This window comes from Anabrus simplex, chromosome 1 (genome assembly GCF_040414725.1).
Source record: "Anabrus simplex isolate iqAnaSimp1 chromosome 1, ASM4041472v1, whole genome shotgun sequence".
In the NCBI taxonomy this organism is placed as follows: domain Eukaryota; kingdom Metazoa; phylum Arthropoda; class Insecta; order Orthoptera; family Tettigoniidae; genus Anabrus; species Anabrus simplex.
Window position 1 is genome coordinate 1,600,773,723 of NC_090265.1, and position 22,277 is coordinate 1,600,795,999.

The following is a 22,277-nucleotide window of genomic DNA, read 5'->3' on the forward strand; positions in this document are numbered from 1 at the left end:
CAACAACATGAATTTAAGGATTTGAAGACATTCATACAAACAGAAATTAAGGATATCAAGGAGAGCCTACTGCGGAACAAGTATGAGATAGATGAAATGAGGATTAAATTCCTGGATCTGAAAGAAAGGCTAAGGAAACTCGAAAAGTAACGGACACGAGTGATGGAAGATAGGAAGAGAAAACTAATAATCTACGGGTTGATAGAGACAGACAAAGAGAACTTTAAAGATATGTTAGACAGAGTACTTTCCTTAATCAGGGTGAAATTGAAGGTCGAGTGTAATGAGTGTGATGTTGATAGTGCCTTTAGATTAGGGAGAAATATGGGAAGAAGACCAGTGAAAGTATGTATGGTATCAAGTTTGAAGGTCCAACAAATTTTGGACAGTGTGAAGAACTTGAAGGGAACAAAAATATGGATTAAAAAGGAATTATATCATGAAGAAATGGAAAATATAAGAACATTACGTTTTCATCAAGGGAAGGCGCGGCGTTCGGGTCTGAAAGCATTTTCCCGTGGAGACAGACATATAGTAGCAGGCGATTCTTGGAATAGGAAATGGACTGGTAGTCTGCTACGGGAGCTGGAACATTGCTCTAATGTGTCAGCTATATAGAAGGCCAGCGGTCTAGTGAGTGACGACAGCAGATCTCAGTCAGCGGCAGTGTGTGTTAATCAACAAGGCAGGGACAGTGAACTGGATGACTCCGAGTTCGAAACCAAATATCCTCAATCCAGGAAAACAACTCTCTAGGAGGCAAGACAACCCAGGGAGAAAAGAAGAAAAGAAACGTAAGCCAGCGCTAAATTTGAAAGACACTTGGCCTAAAAAAGTGTTGATGAGGTCTTAGGAAGCCAGGGGATTGGAAGAGGAAATAGTTAGTTCCCCAAGTGGATCCATAATACAGATAGAAAAAGCACGAATGACGGGAAGTAAGGCTTTGGCTTCAGCAGATATACCCACGAATAAATAACTGCTGTTTGCTTTACGTCGCACCGACACAGATAGGTCTTATGGCGACGATGGAACAGGAAATGCCTAGAAGTAGGAAGGAAGCGGCCGTGGCCTTAATTAAGATACAACTCCGGTATTTGCCTGGTGTGAAAATGCGAAGCCACGGAAAACCATCTTCAGGGCTGCCGACAGTGGGGTTCGAACCTACTATCTCCTGGATGCAAGATCACATCTGCGCGACCCTAACCGCACGGACAGCTCACCCGGTGAATAAATAACTAGACTAGGTCGTGAGGTTAATAAATATCGAGGGTATATTGAATAAACTGGGAAATGACGAAGTTAGAGATCTAATGCGAGATAATGAGATTACTGGGATGGTTGAGACATGGTTGCCGGGGGCGGGGGGGGGGGGGGGGGGTACAATGTACAAATACCGGGTTTTAAGGTCTAGAGTAGAACGAATCATAAAAGGAGCCTGAAAGGGTGTTACCCGGGAGGGATATCAGCGATCGTGAAATATGAAATATACAACCAGGTAGGGATTGAAGTTGTAAACTAGATTAAATTAAAACAATGAAGCGGGAATAATTTTAATGGGTGATTTCAATGCAAGGATGGGCGAAAAGTGTCCATTATACAATAGAGGAATTGATGAAATATCAATAGAAGCAAGGAGATGTAAATACAAAGAGTTTAACAAAAATGGAGAGAAATTACTGGAAATGTGTGCGATAGAGGAATTGTACATTTTGAATGGGGGCTGGTTGGGGGATGAATCGGAAATTTAACGTACATAGTCGAGTCAGGAGGGAGTGCTATAGACTTATTGTTGGCATCTCTGAAGGCTGTAAATTATGTTAAGGACATTCAGGTAAAAAATTGGACAGTGTCTCATCAATTCTCAGTTGCTATTCAATTGCTGAGAGACGAAGGTAAACCGAAAGAATATCATCTTAACTATGTACAGAGAAAATTGGTAAGGTATAGGTGGAATGAGGAACAAAGAGACAATTTAGGGATTAATATAGGGGGAAAACTTTTGAAATTTTGGAGTTAGGTATTGAGAATATGATAGAGGTTAATAACAGTTGAAGCAATAAGAATGGTTGAAAGATCAATAGAAGTAGCTGGCAAAAATGGTTATGAAAAAGAGAAGGAGAAATAAACAGAACTTATGGTATAATGACGAGTATAAAGAAAAGAAAAATGAAGTGGTGTAGGCATTAAAAATGTACAGAAATTAGGGATCTCAGGACTGACGAGCAGATTTTTGTAAAAAGAGGAAGGAATACAAAGATTTCATCAGCGAAAATAAAAGAAACTGGCAGGCCAAGGAGGTAAAATTATTATATAAGTATTGTAAAGAAAATAAAACTAAGAAATTATGGAAAAGAATTAGTACAATATGTAAAGAATATAAAAGCAATAATCAAGCAAGCATAAGCGATGAGGAGTGGTTAATGTATTTCAAGGGGTTGCGGGTAAAGGTATATGGGAAAGGAATAAAACTGAAACTGGCATACTGAGACATGTGGGGTTCACTCAGCCTGTACTAGATGATATAATTACCACTGATGAGGTATCAGACCCATTTAAAAAAGGAAAGGGAGAAAAATCCGGTGCTGCGAGGGGAATCACGTATGAATTCTGGAAAGAGCTAGGGAATAACAGGCAGATGCTAGAAATAATGACTAAAATATTTATCAAAGTCTTTGATGGCAGAAAAATTCCAAGTTGTTGGCAAGAAGGAGGAAATCAAACACAAATAACTGTAGGGGTATCACCTTGTTAGATACACCAGTAAGATTTACATCGGTATTTTGGCAAGAAGAATTATGAAATGGGCAGAAGATTGCTCTACACTCTCAGTGTACCAGTCGGGATTTCGGAAAGGAATGAGAACTACAGATAATATATTTAATGTACAATTAAAACAATAATAGATAAATAATTAAAGAGAAAAGGAGGTAGATTATATATTTCAGCAACAGACTTTCAAAAAGCTTTTGATTCGGTGAGTAGGCGGGCTGTCGTTGCGAAACTGGCTAGGATAGGGATGTCAAATATGCAGAAGTGATATGCTCGATTAAAGTAAATGATGATCTAATGGTAGGCAGGGTATATTCGAATATTGGACTTAAGCAGGGATGTAAATTATCACCAAAATTGCTTTTATTTTTTATTAATGATGTAATGGACTGCCAGGCGAAGAAGGATAGGACAAGCCGCTGATTAAATAACAAAGAATTCCCGGCCTGGTTTTCATGGAAGACGTTCTTCTGCTCTCACTAACAACAGTTGGTATGCAAAACAATCTTAAGAAAACTGGTGAATATTGCAAGAACATGGAATTTGGAAATCAATATAAAAATATTTAGGAATTGTAATAACATAGAATGGGATGTGGAAGGAACAAATAAAATGTGCTAAAATTAAAGGATTGGGCATCTTATCAAGTACAAGGTCGTTAGAGAGAAAGATGCCAAATATTGAATACAAGTTGCACAAACATATTTTAAATGCTCTTGCGATATCAAGAGCACTGTAGGGAGCAGACATATGGGGTATCGAAGTAGACAAAAAGAATTAGTTGTAATAAGAAAATAGTGGAGCTAGAAGACGACGCGAAGATATCAGCATCCAAGCAGATATAACAAGGAAGGTAGTAAAATATTGGTTAAGATCAAGAAGGGGAGATGGGAGGGAAATATTGAACCTAGCATAACAACATCAGATGAAACACCTAGATGATGATAATTGGCTGACGGAAATGAAAAGTAAGCTAGACAGAATAGGAAGGGGAGAATAATGGGATAAAGAGATGCACAGTAAAGAGAAGAGATTCATCGAAAAAGTAACGATCAGAGTGATGGACATTGAAAAACAGGACAGAGTGTGAGACCAAAAGAACATAATCAGAATTTTGTGAAATCGTCCAAAATATGTCAATAGGGAAAGAAAGGCTCCCAAATAGAGAACTAAGAGATGTGGTGTGGTGGGTAATGGGAATATATAAAAATAAGGAGCTGAGAGAGAAACATGATGAAAATCATTGTTTACTCTGTGGAGAAATAATGGAAGAGGCTCATCTATTGAGAGTATGTACGGGAACTGATGCACTTAGAATTAAATATTTTTGTGGTGAATATAAATTAAAAAGAGATAAGGGATTCTATACAATAGCTAAATTGTTAAACAAAGAATGGATCACACCAGGACGAATAGCAACGTTTTCTGTATTTTAAGAAGTATGTGGCAGAAGGAAATGAAAAGGGATTAGCACTAACCAAAGTATGAAAGGAAAAAAACAAATTCAACTGTTAGAATCATGGTTGTAGTGTTTTTGTCACTGTTAATGTGTTTAATTGCATGTGAATCTGCTTAGCTTGTAATAGATGAATTGTGTCTTACTCAGCTGCCGGAATTCCATAGCTGTAGGTCGAAAATTCACGTTGTCTATTGTAAGGTGAGGAGAAATCTGTTCGGACCCATAACAAACAAATACTGACGCCAATTAATAGTAAAAGTAAGATACACGTTGTTCCAGACAATAAAACACTGTTAATGCCTAGGACAAAAATAGCTTCCATTTTTTAAAGTACTATTTATAAATTAGGTGTAAATATTAATTAGGTGTAAGTGTAATGTTTAAGGTACTGTTGTAGTAGATAAATTTAAATGGAATAAGAAAAGCATGCATGTATCAGAATAATACGAATTGCAATAAATGATTATTCTCTCCACAGTTCCAGGCGATCCGGAGCTAGGGGATGGGAGTATTCTATTCTATTCTATTCTATTTTATTAGGTTTGCATTTTCACGCCCTTCGTGGCCATCCCCTTTCTTTGGCCGGTACGTTTAATCTTCGAAGTATAGGACCTCTTCCGTTTTCCCATTGAAACCTGGCAGTTAGGTATAAAATGCCTTTTGATGTGGCCAGCCCATGGTAATACTATCATATCTTAAGTGGACCAAAACAAAGATCTATCGAGTATCCCAGAAACGACGAGCATCTCATGTGTCTCCAGGAAGATACGCGAAATACATGGGAGTCAATGATCCAGAGCCCGACCCAGGAACTCCCTGTATAAAGGTGACGAAAGAACCATTCTACTCGAAAGGAATATTTTGACTGGTGGCTAACTGATAGAATTACCTGGAGGAAATATCACTAAACTAATGCTGTAACTGAGACTTCGTTTTTACAACTTGTTTTACGTCGCGCCGACACAGATAGGTCTTATGGTGGCGATGGGATAGGGAAGGCTTAGGAGTAAGAAGGAATCGGCCGTGGCATTAATTAAGGTACATCCCCAGCATTTGCCTGGTGTGAAAATTTGTAAGCTCGGAAATCCATCTTCAGGGCTGCCGACAGTGGCGCTCGAACCCACTATCTCCCGGGTGCAAGCCCACAGCAGCGCGCTCCTACACGCACGGCCTACTCGCCCGATGTAACTGAGAGTACTAATCCCGACATCTGGGGATGACCCAGCACTGTATACGTTGAAAGTTAACTTTGACATGCAGCGACGTTAAAATTCCGATAGTAAATTTTAACAGTTATTCTTTATCGATAAATAAAATTAAAAGAAAAGAAAGATCGTCATAAGAAAAATGGTAGCATGACAACTATTGTTTTACCGAGTGAGGTGGCTACATGATTCGTGGCGTGTAGCTAGCATTGGGGAGATAGTGGGTTCGAACCGCGGTGTCAGCAAATCTTCAGATGGTTTTCCGTGGTTTCCAATTTTCACACTAGGCAAATGGCGAGGCTCTACCTTAAGAATACGATCGAAATAAGACCTCTCTGAGTCGAGGTAACGTAAAAGAATGAATAGACTATACATATTCGCTTTATTTCGCACCGACACAGATAGGCTAGGTCTTTTGGTGGCGATGGGATAGGATACGGATAGGAGTGGAAAGACATCAACCGTGGCCTCGATTAAGCTACAGACCCGACATTTGCCTGGTGTGAAAATGAAAAACCACGGAAAACTATCTTCAGGGTTGCGGACAATGGGGTTCGAACCCGCTATCTTTCTAATGCAAGTCGATAGCTACGTGACCCAAAAAACTTTCTGGGTAATAACATTACTGTTAAGCACGTTCCTATTATTTTTACTACAAACGATAATGCTAATAACTAAGGTGATATTTTCTGTTCTGAAGTATGCAGTTCATATATTTAGTAACTGTAGTTGTGTAAACACTATCTCGAATTCTTACCTTGTAGACAACAGACGACGATGGAAATGTTTTCATTCTCAATCCTGAAGGAAGGGTGGAGGGCGGAACACGAAGAGGGGAACGCCCTCTCTCCCGCTAGAAGATGCAAGGCGTTTTGGGAATATAGGTAGATAAAAGGAGGTGGTGCTTGGGAAAGGAATGAATGGATGTTGAGAGAGAGCGAGTACTCTTGAATAAGGCACACAAACAAAATTGTGCCTTGAGCAAGAGCAAGACACAATCAGGTCGACGTACACAATGCATTTGGCAATACGTTTTTATTAGCTGTACAGATGACCTTAAAAATACACATTACAGACCGAATTGGTTGAGCGGGTTTGTGTGACGTTGCAGTGAGCTTTATTAGGTAAATAATGGGTTGAAATCACACCATCGGTAGCCCTGAAGATAATTTTCCGTTGTTTCTCATTTTCATACCAAGCATATAGAGTGACTGTACCTTATTTAATGTCATGCACGCTGCCTTGTCTAGCCCTTTCCCACTGTCGTAAACCTCCTATGTGTTACCGCGACGTTAAACAACTGACTTTCTGTGGGTTGGGATGGTACAATATACATCCATGGTATCCCCTGTTTTTCGTAAGAGGCGGCTAAAAGGGCTCTCAACTTGGAAGCGTGGTTTGGCGACCACGGTTTCCGTAGCTGAGTCTGGTTTTGCTTCCATTAAATTTTATCTTTCCTATGCGAGCACTGCTGGTCAGCTCTTGTTATTTTAGGACCCTTACGGTTGCAAAGCCTAGGGAGTCTTTCATTTTCACGCCCTTAGTGGCCCTACCATTTGATTTCCCGATACCTTCTGTTTTCGAAGTGTCAGGCCTTTATGATTTTCTTGCTGATTAGAGTTGATTGAGGCTTTTTACTCAGTTGTACTTCCTTTTACGAAACATGAATCACCATCACCACCACTTCCACCACCATCACCACTGTTGTTAAACCACAAGCAAACAATATAATATTGTTACGTGCCAGCTCTTTCGTAGTCCCCTTCGTTATTTTCTGGAAGGAACTATTGAGACAACTGGGAGCTCCCAGCCTGAGGGCATAGTGAGAGCCTCTGTCCGCCTGGTTTTCCCGTGCACCGCCTGGAACACGAAAATGAATCTTCCGTCTCTAGCCGAGTCCCGAATGTTCAAGTATTCCATTATCAGGATACAAAAAGGAGGCTAGCCGCGAACAGTCAGTCAGAGTTGGAGTTTGGTAGTCGGACTGGGGTGGCAGTAGTGTAGGGCTGTCGTCAGTCTCCCGCCGGACTTAGAGTATCGTCGTGTACTCAGCGGAGTACTGTCTGTGTACTGCCTTGGAGTACGGTGTGTGTTCTACCGTTGACTGTAAACCGCCGCGGAATCAACGTGTGGAACAGCTGATGCGAGTACAATTGGAGCAGTGTTAACTGTCGTTGTTACGAGGAATATTGTTGAGTTGTTGCCGTTGTATGACCGCTGCTTTGTTGTCAGTGTTGGCTAGCTCGCTGTGTTTGAACGAGAGAGTCGTGGGCTTTCTCTGGAGTCAAGCCAAGAAACAGTTAATCGTGTGATGTGGGGGTCAGCAGCCCCGTGTTCAAAACTATCTGCATGCAGATGTTGTGTGTGAAGGGACTGAACGTGCAAGCGAAAGTGAAAGGTAGAGCCTCTCAATAAGGATTAATGCCCATTCAGGCAAAGACTGCACGGCTCGAGTCCTGCTTGAATGACTTGTAAACAGACAGCAATCAGTGGAGTCTGGCCATTCATAGTTGAAAATAATTGTGTGCGTATTCATTCAGGCCATCCTAGAAATAAATTAGGTCGATAAAACAGACAATATTTTATTCGCAACAATACAGTGAACCGTCTCCAGATAACCTTCGCTTAAGCCAATCACCCCTATTCCCGACCTCTTTTATTCGGCGCGGAATTATATTCTCATAAAATCGATGTATTTTCACCCTCTATAAGATGACCCCCTTTTCTCAACCAAATACCACGTATTTTGGTCATAAATCAACAATGTATCCGTTTTCAGACAATCAGAAAACTGTGAAATAATATTTACAGTGCGGCATTGTACATCCCCACGTGAATTATTCTTGGAATATCTGATTCAAATTGTTACTGGAGAACGGGTGATAGTGGTGCATATTATCTTAAGAGGATGTACAACTGGTCAATCATCCTCTATGAATACTAATCAGAGGAGAAAAATGGAAGGGGTCCGACATTTCGAAAAATGAAGGTATTTGCTAAAGAAAGACAAATATTACGAAGGGCATCAAAATGAAAGACTTCCTAGGATTCGCAAAACTAATACCGTCGGGGTTCGAAAAGAACAAGAGTCGAGTGGCAGTGTCATTAGCTTCTTGCAAAGGCTGCCGCGGTTCGAATCCCGGTTAAAGTGAAGTCCAGTGACTATGATCGCGATATCAGCAATCATGTACCGGGCGAGTTGGCCGTGCGTGTAGAGGCGCGCGGCTGTGAGCTTGCATCCGGGAGATAGTAGGTTCGAATCCCACTATCGGCAGCCCTGAAAATGGTTTTCCGTGGTTTCCCATTTTCACACCAGGCAAATGCTGGGGCTGTACCTTAACTAAGGCCACGGCCGCTTCCTTCCAACTCCTAGGCCTTACCTATCCCATCGTCGCCATAAGACCTATCTGTGTCGGTGCGACGTAAAGCCCCTAGCAAAAAAAGCAATCATGTAAAACTACAAGATTGCTTGAAATTACTAATTTCTTAAAAATCATGTCACGGAGCTCGGTGGCTGCAGTCGCTTAAATGCGGCCAGTATCCAGTAATCGGGAGATAGTGGTTTTGAGCCCCGCTGTCGGCAGTCCTGATGATGGCTTTCCGTGGTTTCCCATTTTCATACCAGGTAAATGCCGGGGCTGTATCTTAATTAAGGCCACGGCCGCTTCCTTCCAATTCTCAGGCCTTTCCTATCCCATCGTCGCCAGAAGACCTATCTGTGTCGGTGGGACGTATAGCAAATAGCAAAAAGAGGATCATGTCTCTATGAGAAAGTCAATCTGAGGTTTCGTAACCGACATAGGGGCTTTCATTTTGTAAGACTAGATTGGTGACCACGGGTCTCGTGCCTGAGTCTTGGCATTGCTTCACATACCACCGTCAGGTTTCTCGCTTTTAACTTTCCAATTCGACCTCCCTTGGTCAAGCTCTTGTTCTTTTCCTACCCCTACGGTATTAGGCCTAGGGAGTCTTTCATATTCACGCCCTTCATGGCCCTTCCCTTTTGTTTTACCGATACCTGCTTTTTCTGCTACCTGTGTTACGTCGCACCGACACAGATAGGTCTTATGGCGAAGATGGGACAGGAAAGGCCTAGGAATGGCAAGGAAGCGGCCGTCGCCTTAACTAAGGTACAGCCCCAGCATTTGCCTGGTGAGAAAATGGGAAACCACGGAAAACCATCTTCAGGGCTGCCGACAGTGGGGTTCGAACCCACTATCTCCCGGATGCGAGCTCACAGCTGCACGCTCCTAACCGCACGGCCAACTCGCCTTGTTTTACCGATACCTTCATGTTACGAAGTGTCGAACTTCTTCCATTTTCCTTCTGATTAATGTTAACATAATAATAATAATAATAATAATAATAATAATAATAATAATAATAATAATAATAATAATAATAATAATAATAAGTGTTTTACGCCCAACTAAATAAATGTGTATGGTTTTCGGAGACGCCGAAGTGCCAGAATTATATCCCGCAGGGGTTTATTTACGTGCCAGTAAATCTACCGACACGAGGGTAGCGTATTTGAGCACCTTCAAATACCACAGGGCTGAACTAAGATCGAACCTGCCAAGTTGGGCTCAGAAGGCGAGTGCTCTACCGTCTGAGCTACTCAGCCCGGGAATGTTAATAGAGGATGATTAACTAGTTGTACTTTATCTTACAACAATGGTTACCACCGCCACCATCACCAGGTTTCGTAACCAAGCATGTACTCAAAAGAAAATTCTGTCTGAAAAGTATGGAATTGTATAAAGATCAAGACAAAAATGATTAAGGTCTTTAGTAGTTTTACTGTTACCGGGAAAGTTGACTGTGCGGTTAGGGGCACGCGGCTGTGAGCTTGCATCCGGGAGATAGTAGGTTGGAACCCCACGTACCTTAAATAAATCTACGGCCACTTCCTTCCCATCCTAGCCCTTTCCTATCCCATCGTCGCCATAATACATATCTGTGTCGGTGCGGCGTAAGATAAGTAGGAAAAAAGTATTTTTGTTCATTTGTATGTACCCGGTAGTGTCTTTGAAATTTTGTTTGTTTGTTTGTTTGTTTGTTTGTTGGCTGGTTGGCTGGTTGGTTGGTTGGTTAGTTGGATGGTTTGTTTCGGCTGCAATGGGTATATGCCTACCAATAAATTAATACTTCCCTCCCCCCAGTATCCTGCGATCCGGAACTGGGGGAGGGAATAATCTATTGTCGTGTATAAGATGGCTTGGTTTTAATTCCGATCGTAAGGATGTTAACATTGCAAGTTTTTCTCCTTCCTTCTCAGGGAGCCTAGATCTTAGATTTCCTTAACTGATACTCTTATTTTCCAAGTTTCCGTGATTTCTCAATTTCTTACCAGGTAAATGCTGGGTCTGTACCTTAATTAAGGCCACGGCCGCGTCCTTCCTGTTCCTATCTCTTTCCTGTCCTATCGTCGTCATGAGACCTATCTGTGCCGGTACGACGTAAAATAAAAAAAATCAAACGTGTTCCACAGCATTCTCCATATTCGTAATATCCAGACAGTGAGAGTGGATTTGCTTTCGGTAGTGTCTGGAGCAAGTTACTACTCTCTGTTTTTTATTCCTGCTAACCTTCACATTGCACAGCATTCCTCTAGGTGTAACATAGTTTACGTAATGTTGTTGTGCGGTTTCACTCCAGTTCATAATTTCCAAGACGTCTGAACTTGCGTAGGTTTTCACAGTTAGCCCCGCAGACAGTGAACTACTCTCAGCGAGTTATGTGAACATGTCCTCAGGCGAAGAAAGTTGATGTAACCAGCTGGTCAATAAATAAATTCGAGCACCATTTGAACAACATCAATTAAATGGGCCAAACTGAATAAAATAGAACTTGTTTTACCACAAACGACTGACTCTCTCATTTCAGTCTATTCCCAGTTCAAATAAGGTGATATAAAGGATGACGATGACTTTCGAAAGGATATGGGGAAGGAAGGAAATGAAGCAGTAGTGTAATGAAAGTGAACGTAGTTTGCAGGAAACCAGTTCCGTATCAGGTTTGTCCAGCACAACATCCGCTCCTCAAACTATTTGTTGTTGCTTCCTGAAAGTTTGGGAGGTTTTTTTTTTTCTGGTAGTGGCTTTACGTTGCATCGACACAGATAGGTCTTACGGTGACGATGGGAAAGGAAAGGCCTAGGGATTGGAAGGAAGCGGCCGTGGCGTTAATTAAGATACAGCCCCAGCATTTGCCGGGTGTGAAAATGGGAAACCACGGAAAACCATCTTCAGGGCTGCCGACAGTGGGATTCGAACCCACTATCTCCCGGATGCAAGCTTACAGCCGCGCGCTCCTAACCGCACGGCCAACTCGCCCGGTATTCGGGAGGTCTTGTACAACAGTTTCGTGTCCTTATGAAAGTCTTATAAGCGGTGAGGATTTGATGTTGATACTGATGCATAAGTGTGTAATTAATTAGGGTTTATTATGGTATAGATGGGGCCTTCACCTATATCTTTAACACATTCAGACATTTACCTGGATGACTTGTTGCTGAAAAGTCCCCCATGCCACACAAACTTCGAATGCAATTTCAAAAGTCGACATCTAATGCCCGTATTGACCAACGCGATTACAAGCTTTTATCTTGGTTTAAAGCGTAGAAAACTGAAATATCAGCCAAATTTTTATTCACCAACGTTATCTCGGATAATGGGTATTATCTCAGTTTGAACTTTTATCGGAGAAAGGTTGGCGGGTAAAATAGGAAATCTAAGATAACATAGTCTTTCAATATGGCAGTTCGTAGATGAATGGAGTATTTAACTGATGGAGAGAATCACAGCGAGAATGAATATGACCAAGAGTATGCAATAAAACTCCCTACGTGGATAAAAAGAACGCGCCAATTACTTCGAGAACTACGATGACACTGATTTTCAAACTTATTTTAGTTTATCTATAGCTTCGACACCATCAATCTTATCCATGATCGAACATAACCTGGAATTCTCAACTCATAGATGAATTCTCGATGATAGCTTATGTTTTGTATGGTACACGACTGGGTATGATTTTTAATGAAGAAATGAGAATGCCTTATTTTTTGCGTGAAACAAATTAGTAAGTGCTGTTGCGATTATTGATATGTCAACAAGTTTTTAATTACGTTCGGTGTTTGCAAATAATGTATCAGAAATTAATTATGCCCGCTGTTGCCCAGAAATGAGGAAAACAACCTAATATGACGTTCCAAGGGAATAAAATATCACGTGGTTTATGACCGGTTTGAAAATGCCAATAGGAGAAGTAAACTTCTCCAGGGGAGGGACTTGAACAAGAACCTTCCTGCTGATATGTTTGGCCCATAGCATTGGCTGAAATCAACGGCGTGTTAGTGCTTAATGCTCATTTCTCGGCATGACTCTCAAACCCGACCAAGCCACATGCAGATTTAGCTACACTGAGATAATTTGAATTCGCCCACGAAGCGATCTGATGGGCTAACTTCAGCCATAATTTGTTTTCTTATTGTTAATGCTTTTGGCCACCAAATTCAGCGACATTTTGTTCTCTTGGAACGTCATATTAAGCTGTTCTTCATTTGTGGACTAAGCGGACATAATTTCTGATACATTATTTAGAAACTCCGAACGTAATTAAAAACTTGTTCACATATCAATTATGGCGGCAGCATTTAGTAATTTGTTTCCCGTGCGTCAGTTTGAAAATTTAAGACTTTTCTCTGAATCTGGTTCTTCAGGTTGGCTCACATGTGTTTCAAACCTAATGGTAGGGTCTGTGATGAATCCTTGAGGCGAGTTTGGTTCAAGGCAATGACATCAATCCGCCTATAAGAATCCTCACTCGAGAGACCACGTATCCCCTCAGGATAAATATATCCCTTTTCGTTCAAAGCATTAGCTATTCAGCAGGCATTGTAAAATATGTTGAATTTACGCCATGTGATTAAATTAACAGAAATTAAATTAAAGGGGTTCCTTACTTCCAGCGTTGTAACCCCAAAATTCTCAAAGGCTATACTCTAAGACAAGACATGTTAAGATTAGTGGGTTACAGCCAACGTTGTAGTCGCAAAACTCTCACAGTTTGAAAATGTTGATTTGCCCACACAGTAGTTTTCTACTTGACCTACTTCCAGCTGTTCCTTAAAAAAACAATCCAAAGTGCCTCTTTTGTTTTGTGATTACACTTTTCACTGGAACGAACTCTTGATTTGGTGTGTGTTGCAGCCACATTTAAATTAGTCAACTGATGAGGCATTTCAATGACATGAATGTAAGACTGGAGACGTAAACAAAGAGTAGTGATGATCTTAAATCAGTTATTCATCAAGCTGAACCACCAATGTTCGTGATTACGAGCGCATTCAGACAGTTAAAACTCACTGATGGAATGGCGAAATTGAAAGGGAAAGAAAAAAGGCAGAAGGTATACGCAAGGAATCAGAAGACATACTCTAATGAGTGGAGTTAAGCAGAGGCCATAGGGCATATAGCACGTGTACCCTCAACTACAGCCCAGCTTACTTCTGCATTGCACTTGCATTTATAGGAGGAATGATAAAAAGGGAAATAATCCACTATGGATAGCTGTCCTTATACGAGTAAAAATACAATGTTTCAGGCCAGTGATGAATCAAAAGAGAGAATAGTACAATAGACATTAACATACATTTAATTTTCATTAACATTTACAGACCGTTAATAATCACAGTATTCATTATATTCGGGCAGCTATCTCGCGGATGGATACTATTTATTTTAAAGGCAATTAATGTGTGTTACAGGTGGTTATGTACAATTTGTAGATAATCCTTTAAGATAGAAATTGACATTTTCAAAACAATCGTGTGTAGTCCAAACCGTTTGAAAATATTTGCAGGAAAGTTGTATTGTTCCACGTTCTCCGATAATTAAGCAATTTTAAATTTGATGCATTTTGTAATGCCTGGTATACTGGATCGAGCAGTCTTAATCAAGGAATTAGATATTTCCTCCCTCTATCCACTTGACTCTGTTTGATCGAGGTATCATTACACTGAACTTGCCCTGTTATTACACATGATTTCTTCCCTAAGATTAACATGTCATAAAATAACCATCCCTTGGTGTGAAAATATACTTCCACGTTGGAGTTGCCTGTTAATCGTTTTGGGATGGGTTGAATCTTATTCCTTAACTTTTAATTTATACTAGATAATCATAGCATTTGCAGTGTAATGATTTATAGTACGTTGCAGTCAGAAGCAATCTCTCTGAGACTGACGGGCAATGAAAAATGAGTCTAGGTGTTAATGAAATCAGATGGGAGAATGTTTGAGCAAACATTAATTAGCAGATCTCACATTTTAGACGACATAGGTAATTTTTCTACGGGGCTAAATTAAATCTAGTTAAATATCGTCACATTTTGTATAAAATTAAACAGTTGGACCGTAACTTCATTGTCCCTAAAAATACTAATTTGCCCATTGTGATTTATTTTAAAGTTTACAGCTTAAACTGCCTACTCCTATTTACTGTAGTTAATATGAGACTAGCGCACTGTGACACGGTAGCATTGGCTGTGGATGAAAGTTGTAGAAAATAGTCCCTTGTATTACTAATAATGAAAACTTGTAGCTGTAGCCATGTTGGTGTACCAGCAGGAATAGTGCATTCTAATACAAGCAGTTTTCGAAACGTCCACAACGCACCTGAACGCACGCCTAAACACGCCACCTCGTTGATTTTCGGACACGTTCGAATACATCCAGCACAGCGCGTGTTCAATGGCAACCTTATTCATATGCTGGCGAAGTACTGCAATGCCTATGATGGCATGCCTGACTCCAAACTTATTTCTAAATACGAACTATCTCAGCATTCTAGCCAATAGCTAAAACAGGCGTAGCTCGTAAACATAAATAGAATCTACGTAAATAAAGTTGTAAGGGGTCCGCTGTCTGTTATTTCGTTTATTTTGCCAATTTTTCAGATATTTATCCGTTTTAGGTCAACTCAAGACTGAATCGGTGGTTTTTATTTTTCGTGTCTGTCTGTCTGTCTGTCTGTTCCACCATCACGGCGAAACGGTTGGATAGATCTCAAGCAAACTTCATATTTATAATATACTCATCTCGATTAAGGTTGCAATATGCATATCATATTAAAATCTTTGAATAGATGGGGTGTTTATAGGAAAACCAGAACGGTTTCCTCCATTTTCTCTTATACTATTGATTTTCTGTAAACTCCGTGGACCGTACGTGAAACGTCTCTTCATTATAAACAACTTTCGTTATGTTCATAATTTACCTTACTCTTCAAATGACGGAGAAATTTACTATTTTTCTGCGGGTATCATGCTCTGCATTCAGTGACCGACAGACCGACAAAGAACCTACAGGTTACCATGGCAACGCTTCTGACTGCATGCCAGCAGGGAAGTAACGGATTGTCATTTTCCTCATCATGCCTTTAAATTCGTGATTGTTCCTAGGGTAGAAGGCAAGAGAGGCGTCAATCGGCCATTCTGCGGGATATTGGCGGAATATCGTTGTAGGTTATAACCGTCCTCGAATAGCTCAAGTAATAACACCATTACTCATCTTCTTATCTGTTTACCTAAGAATCCCTGTGCCTAAATTTCTCCTCTGTTACCGCTTTCTTATATTCATAACTCACACCGGCATAATTTATTGAGGAGCGTTTGAATTTCCAATACATTCACTTGGTATTTACATATTTGTCGTCATCCGGATGTCCTCAGTTATAATCCATTTTCTATTAATTTCAACTTACTAAACTGTATATTTTCTTCCTTAATTACTCCGTATGTATGCGAGTGCTAATCCCGAAACATGGACAATCTTTTCTTGGAGGAAATGCATCTTCCAGGCCATGCAAATGTATAACTTTTGGCCCCGGAAAATATCGAAATATGGATGAAATTTTAACGACGGTGCAGTCCATCCTTTCGGAATAAATTGGTGGCTAAACCGTAAGTCGTATCACAAAAGATCGCCTTTCAATTTGGAGAGATCTACAACTTTGGGCCTATGACATTTTGTCGTATCTCTATCCCTTATTCGTTAAATAGTGCTGCATTTCTTGAGTTCAAATTAATGTTGTACTTTTTACATGTGTATGTTATTGTTTGGCACACTTATAGGAAAGATGCAATCATGACATTGGGCAGGCATATTGACATGACCAGTGGCCATATGTTCGCAAAATTTTATGATTCCAGGGTCACATGAGTATAAAAAAATAAAGTAGTATGTGAAATCTGTACCAAATTTCACTCCATTCATAGAATAACTGAATCTAACCCATAGATGTAGGATATACGGGAAAATGTCACAGGACCAACCATGTAGAACACTGAATGAGTCGTCTGATGGTGAAGTCCGTTTGTAGGTGCAATTTAATATAGTCTTACTCACTGCATTTACAGTAATTTACGGAGAAATCCGTATACAATGTAGAATACCGTAGCGAAACACGGGTACATTTGCTAGTTGTAAATAAAGGGTAAAGATCTCTGTACTTGGTTATGAGGGTATTTAGGAGTTGTAGTAATGATGTAAAGGAGAGGGCATATAAGCCTCTGGTAAGACCTCAACTAGAGTATGGTCCCAGTTTATGGGACCTTCACCAGGATTATTTGATTCAAGAACTGGAAACAATTCAAAGAAAAGCAGCTCGATTTGATCTGGGCGATTTGCGATAAAAGAATAGCGTTACGAAAATGTTGCAAAGTTTGGAATGGAAAGACTAAGGAGAAAGGAGACGAGCTGTTAGACTAAGTGGTAAGTTCCGAGCTGTCAGTGGAGAGATGGCGTGGAATGAAATTAGTGGACGAATAAGTTTGAGTGGTGTCTTTAAAAGTAGGGAAGATCACAGTATGAAGATAAAATTGGAATTCAAGAGGACAAATTGGGGCAAATATTCGTTTATAGAAAGAGGAGTCTGAGATTGTAATAATTTACCAAGGGAAATGTTCAATGAGCTTCCAAATTATTTGCAATCATTTACGAAAATGCTAGGAAAATAATAGTTTGGGAATCTGCCACCTGGGCGACTGCCCTAACAACACATCAGTGGTGATTGATTGATATTGATCAACCGTAGAGCATAGATTCTTAAGGAGATGGTGTGTTGTTTTGGGGCATACTATCCATTCCTCGATTACTTCCCACATAGTTGGGAACATCCTGAATATGAGCCTTATAATTAATGACTGGTTGATACCCGCTTGGAATAAGTAGGCACGCACAGTGATTTGTTTTGTAGTACGGTGGTAATGTTTCAATTACGATGATCTGACAAGTGAATACGCATGGAGTAGCTCCCCCTCCTCCCCCAAGAAAAAATAAAAGTCTGGTTGTTTATCAAGGTGCTGATATACCTCAACCTCATGTTGTTAGATTTACTGGTACGTAATGGAACTCGTGCGGAACGAAATTCCGGCACCCTTGGTTCTCCGAAAAACTTTAAAGTAGTTAGTGGAATTTAAAGCAAAAATCGCTTCACATTATTGGAAAACAAATTGTAACTAACTGCAATGTTAATGTAATAATCACTGTTTTTTATAAAGTACAATCATATTTTCGAGAGTTCTATCACTCGTTGTGACCGTCCCGAGCGACTGTCGTTCACCTCACGACCAACGCATTTCAGTGGATATGTGTTCAATATAATGAAACTCTCAGATTTTATCCTTAGCCTCACAATCAAAAGCCATACTTGTTATGTTTCAAGGTTATAATTATGAGCCGGTACTAGCATATTTTCAGTGCAACTACTGTACCATTCTCATACAGTATCTTGATCAGTATAGCGAATCAAACCCAAGGTAGTCGAAGCATGGACTAGAATGCGCAGTACTCGTTTGATAATATTTCGTAATGTTCTTACCTTTCATAACGATTTTGTAGCTATTTCTCAGCAGTGACCCACAGCCGACCACTGACCAGTCGTGGTACGTGAAGTTCGTCTCGCTTCACGCCGGGGGAAACCCACGTTAATTTGATATCTTTGGAAATAGGTTAAAAGATGAATTTAATGTCATTCGGTTTTGTATTTCCACTAGCCAGTCCAGTGGTTTAGACGCATTGTGCCTTAAACTACCTGGAGACTTCGGGTTTGATTTCAATATTTAGTTTAAATAATAATGTTATTGGGTTTACCTCCCTCTAACTACTTTTACGGTTTTCGGAGACGCCAAGGTGCCTGAATTTACTCACGAAGGAATTATTTTACTAATTTTATTACCAACACGAGGCTGACGTATTTGAGCACCTTCAAATACCACTGGACTGAACCAGGATCGAACTTGGGAAGTTCGGGTCAAAAGCCAGTGTCTCAACCGATTGAGCCACTCAGCCCGGCTATTTATATTAAAGATATAGGACTGAAATGGAGTTCGTTCAACCTTGTGAGACCAAACTGAGGAGCTCTCTAGTACGAGAGCCTGCGGATTCCACCAAGAAAGCCAAGGAATACGGCTGAATATATCGTTGCACAGGCCATCTTGCACTCTAGTACCTGCAGGCCATCTAGCTCGGCAGTAGTCGTCGTGGTAGGCCAAATGCATAATAGGGCTGTTGCACCAGGAGTTTTCTTTGTATTTCCATTAATCAATTCCTTGATGTAATGGGTAGTGTACCTAATCTTGCTTGGAGTCCCCAAGTTTGATTCCCGGTCAGTCTAGGCCAGGGCCTCTGAGGGTGCATGCGCCTGGTGCGTGCACTGTGCACGGTGCAAAAGACGACTTCGCTTGGTTGACCAGAGTGCAGACCCCCACTCCTCGATTTGGAGCAATAGCGCTGTATCTCTCTTTCCCCACGCCTGTCTCGCTCGCTCTCCCTGTCTCCCTCTTCCTCACTTGCTCCGTAGTGCTCCAAATCCGAGCTGAGTTGAGCCGAGTTGAGCCGAGTAGCCCAGAGACGAAGCGTTGGTACGAGCCGAGCCGAGCGGGACCGATGCACTGTGCACAGCAACTCTGCGCCGCTGTTTACACGCGTGAGATTTTGGGAGTTTGAGAGGCCCTGGTCTAGGCGATTCCATTCTCCACGGAGGGCTGCAATGGGGATCATTCAGCCTCATAGGGCCAACTGAGGGCCTGATAGGTAGCAGACCATGTCACACAAGTCAAACAATTCTGCTGAGGACGTCGCACGTCTATAAGTACATGCCATGTGGATAGGCAACAGTCATGTTGGGAAAGGTTTTCGTTTTCTTTTGTATTTCCATATCAGGCATATATTAGACTAGCAAATGTACCCGTGCTTCGCTATGGTATTCTACATTGTATTCAAATATCGAAGTAAATAGGCTGCTGTACATGCAGTAAATAACATTGTTTTAACATTACATGTCTCTTAGCGTTATCCGAGAAACAGCATGGGGAGTTCCCCATACGTTGTTTCCAATGTAAAGTGTTTGTTACGGATTTGTGATATAACGGCAGGCTCACTTGCCTACTGCTATTCACAATCGAGTTGGGAAGTTTACATTATAATTGCAGGCCCCATTGCCTACTGCGCGGTCACAATCGTTTTCGGGAGTTTTCCTTACAATGGCAGCCCCCTTTCCTACTTCCAGACAGATAACAGTTGAGGAGGTTTATTATAATGACAGGCAACTACCTTACTATCAGTCGAAATTGGGTTGTGGAGTTATCATTATAATGTCAGGCCCCTTTTCCTACTGCCAGACAGCTTACTGCCAGTCACACCAAGGTGGCGAGTTTCCATCAACATAGCAGGCCACTATGCCTAATGCCAGTCACATGTTAGATGAGTACATTTGTTTATAATGGCGGGCACCCTTGCCTACTGCCAAACACAATCGGGTAGGGGAGTTTTAAACAAAACTGAATGCCCCATTGCCTTCTGCATGTCAAATCGAGAAGTGAGCTATTCATTACAATGGTAGGCCTTCCTTACTAATGCCAGTTACACAGGAGTTGGAGAAAGACCCCGTTCCTACAGCCAGTCAAAGTCGGTGTGGGGAGTACTGATTACAATAGCAGACACACCCTTTCTCGATCGCTACAAATCAACATCAGTGAATATATATAGATCGACATACGAAAGTATATGCGTGTTTACCATATTGCAGACCTTCATTTACAGATTAACTGCTGCTAAACGTACGTCATATCGACAAAGAATTGTACCATAAGACGCCGGATTTAGTGGCCCTATGATATCTCATCTATTCTTGGGTCAGATTGAGCCAGAAACATTGAACAGGGTAAAGGTTTTGTAAGATTATCTCACATTGCATTACTTTTCGGATAATTATGTGACAGCTACATACATAGCATTTGGCTCACATATGGCTTCTGGATGGGCTAATTTTCGTGAAGAGTTTGATGATTCTATATTTCCTATAAGTGATTGAAAGTATGAATTATGTATGTGAAAATTCCAAATTTACTTAACATCGATTAATAGAGAAAAATCAAACGTAAAAGGGATACAGATACGACAAAAAGTCATGAGACCAAGGTTGTAGATCATTCCAAATTGAACGGTGATTGTGCAGCCCGTTATGTGATAGGACTTCCCGAAGGTCTGCACCATAATTAAAATTGCCTCCATATTTCGATGTTCTTCGGGGATAAAAAGTGAAATATTCAAAGATCTTGGAAGTTTTCCGTCCGTTACAGGCTAAAAGGTATAATTTTGTCAAATTTCAATTTTCTTTTTCGCCTGTCAGATTATGCCGCAATTTGGATTTTGGGCGAGGAGGGTAAAAATTAGGACTTTCAGGAAAATAAAACAAAAATATATGCATATGTTCATTATTATCCCTTAAACGGGTAGCTGTGCGAACATTTGGCCAAAATAGTCAATGTAGAGGCACACAGTCGTTACGAATTTATTTATATAGATAGATAAGGAAACTGCTCCACGTACAACACCTTTAGGGCTATGTCCGCTGGACTGAACCTGCAAAACTGTCCATTGATGATATCTGCCTTATTAATCCTCCTGACGGAAAAATGCACATGAAAATAAAGTTTATGAGATTGAATTCCATCATGTTTGGTCGATTTCCAGTCAGGTTAGTCTTGTACTGTATATATTGTGGAAGAGTAAAATCACCATTTCGGTTCCCTATAAACTGCCAGTCCATTCCGGAAACATGAAATGTTATTGACCTTTAAAATCTACCTTTGGATAGATGGATGCTATATATAAAGTTTGGTTCGAATATCTTCAGTAGTTTTCAAGTTGTAAGAAATACGCTTTACACGCACCCGCTCTTGAATTAAGTCCGATGGGACTTGTACCGAAAAACGGTCCGTTAATGATATCTCCGTTATTAATCCTCGTATCGAAATTATGTACATGATGAAAAGGCTTAGAAATTAATTTCCATTAAGGCAGGTGGATTTCCATTAAGTTTGGTTGTGTATATTTTGTGGGAGTGCAAAATCACGGTTTCGGTTTCGTATAAATCTCCAGTCAGTTCAGGGATTTAGAAACAGGATTTGCCTTAAAACCTACTCAAGGACAGATGGATTCTAAATATGAAGTTTGGTGGAGATATATCCAGTAGATTCTAGCACCCACGTACATACGGCGTAATTAAGGAAGAAAATAATACAGTTAAGAAAGTTGAAATTAATAGAAAATGGATTATAACTGAGGACAGCTGGATAACGACAAATATGTAAATGTCAAGTGAATGTATTGGAAGATAAAATTTCCCTCAATAAATTATGCTGGTGTGAGTTATGGATATAAGAAAGCGGTAACAGAGGAGAAATTTAAGCGCAGTGATTCTTAGGTAAACAGATAAGAAGATGACTAATGGTGTTATTACTTAATCTATTCGAGAACGGTTATAACCTCAAAC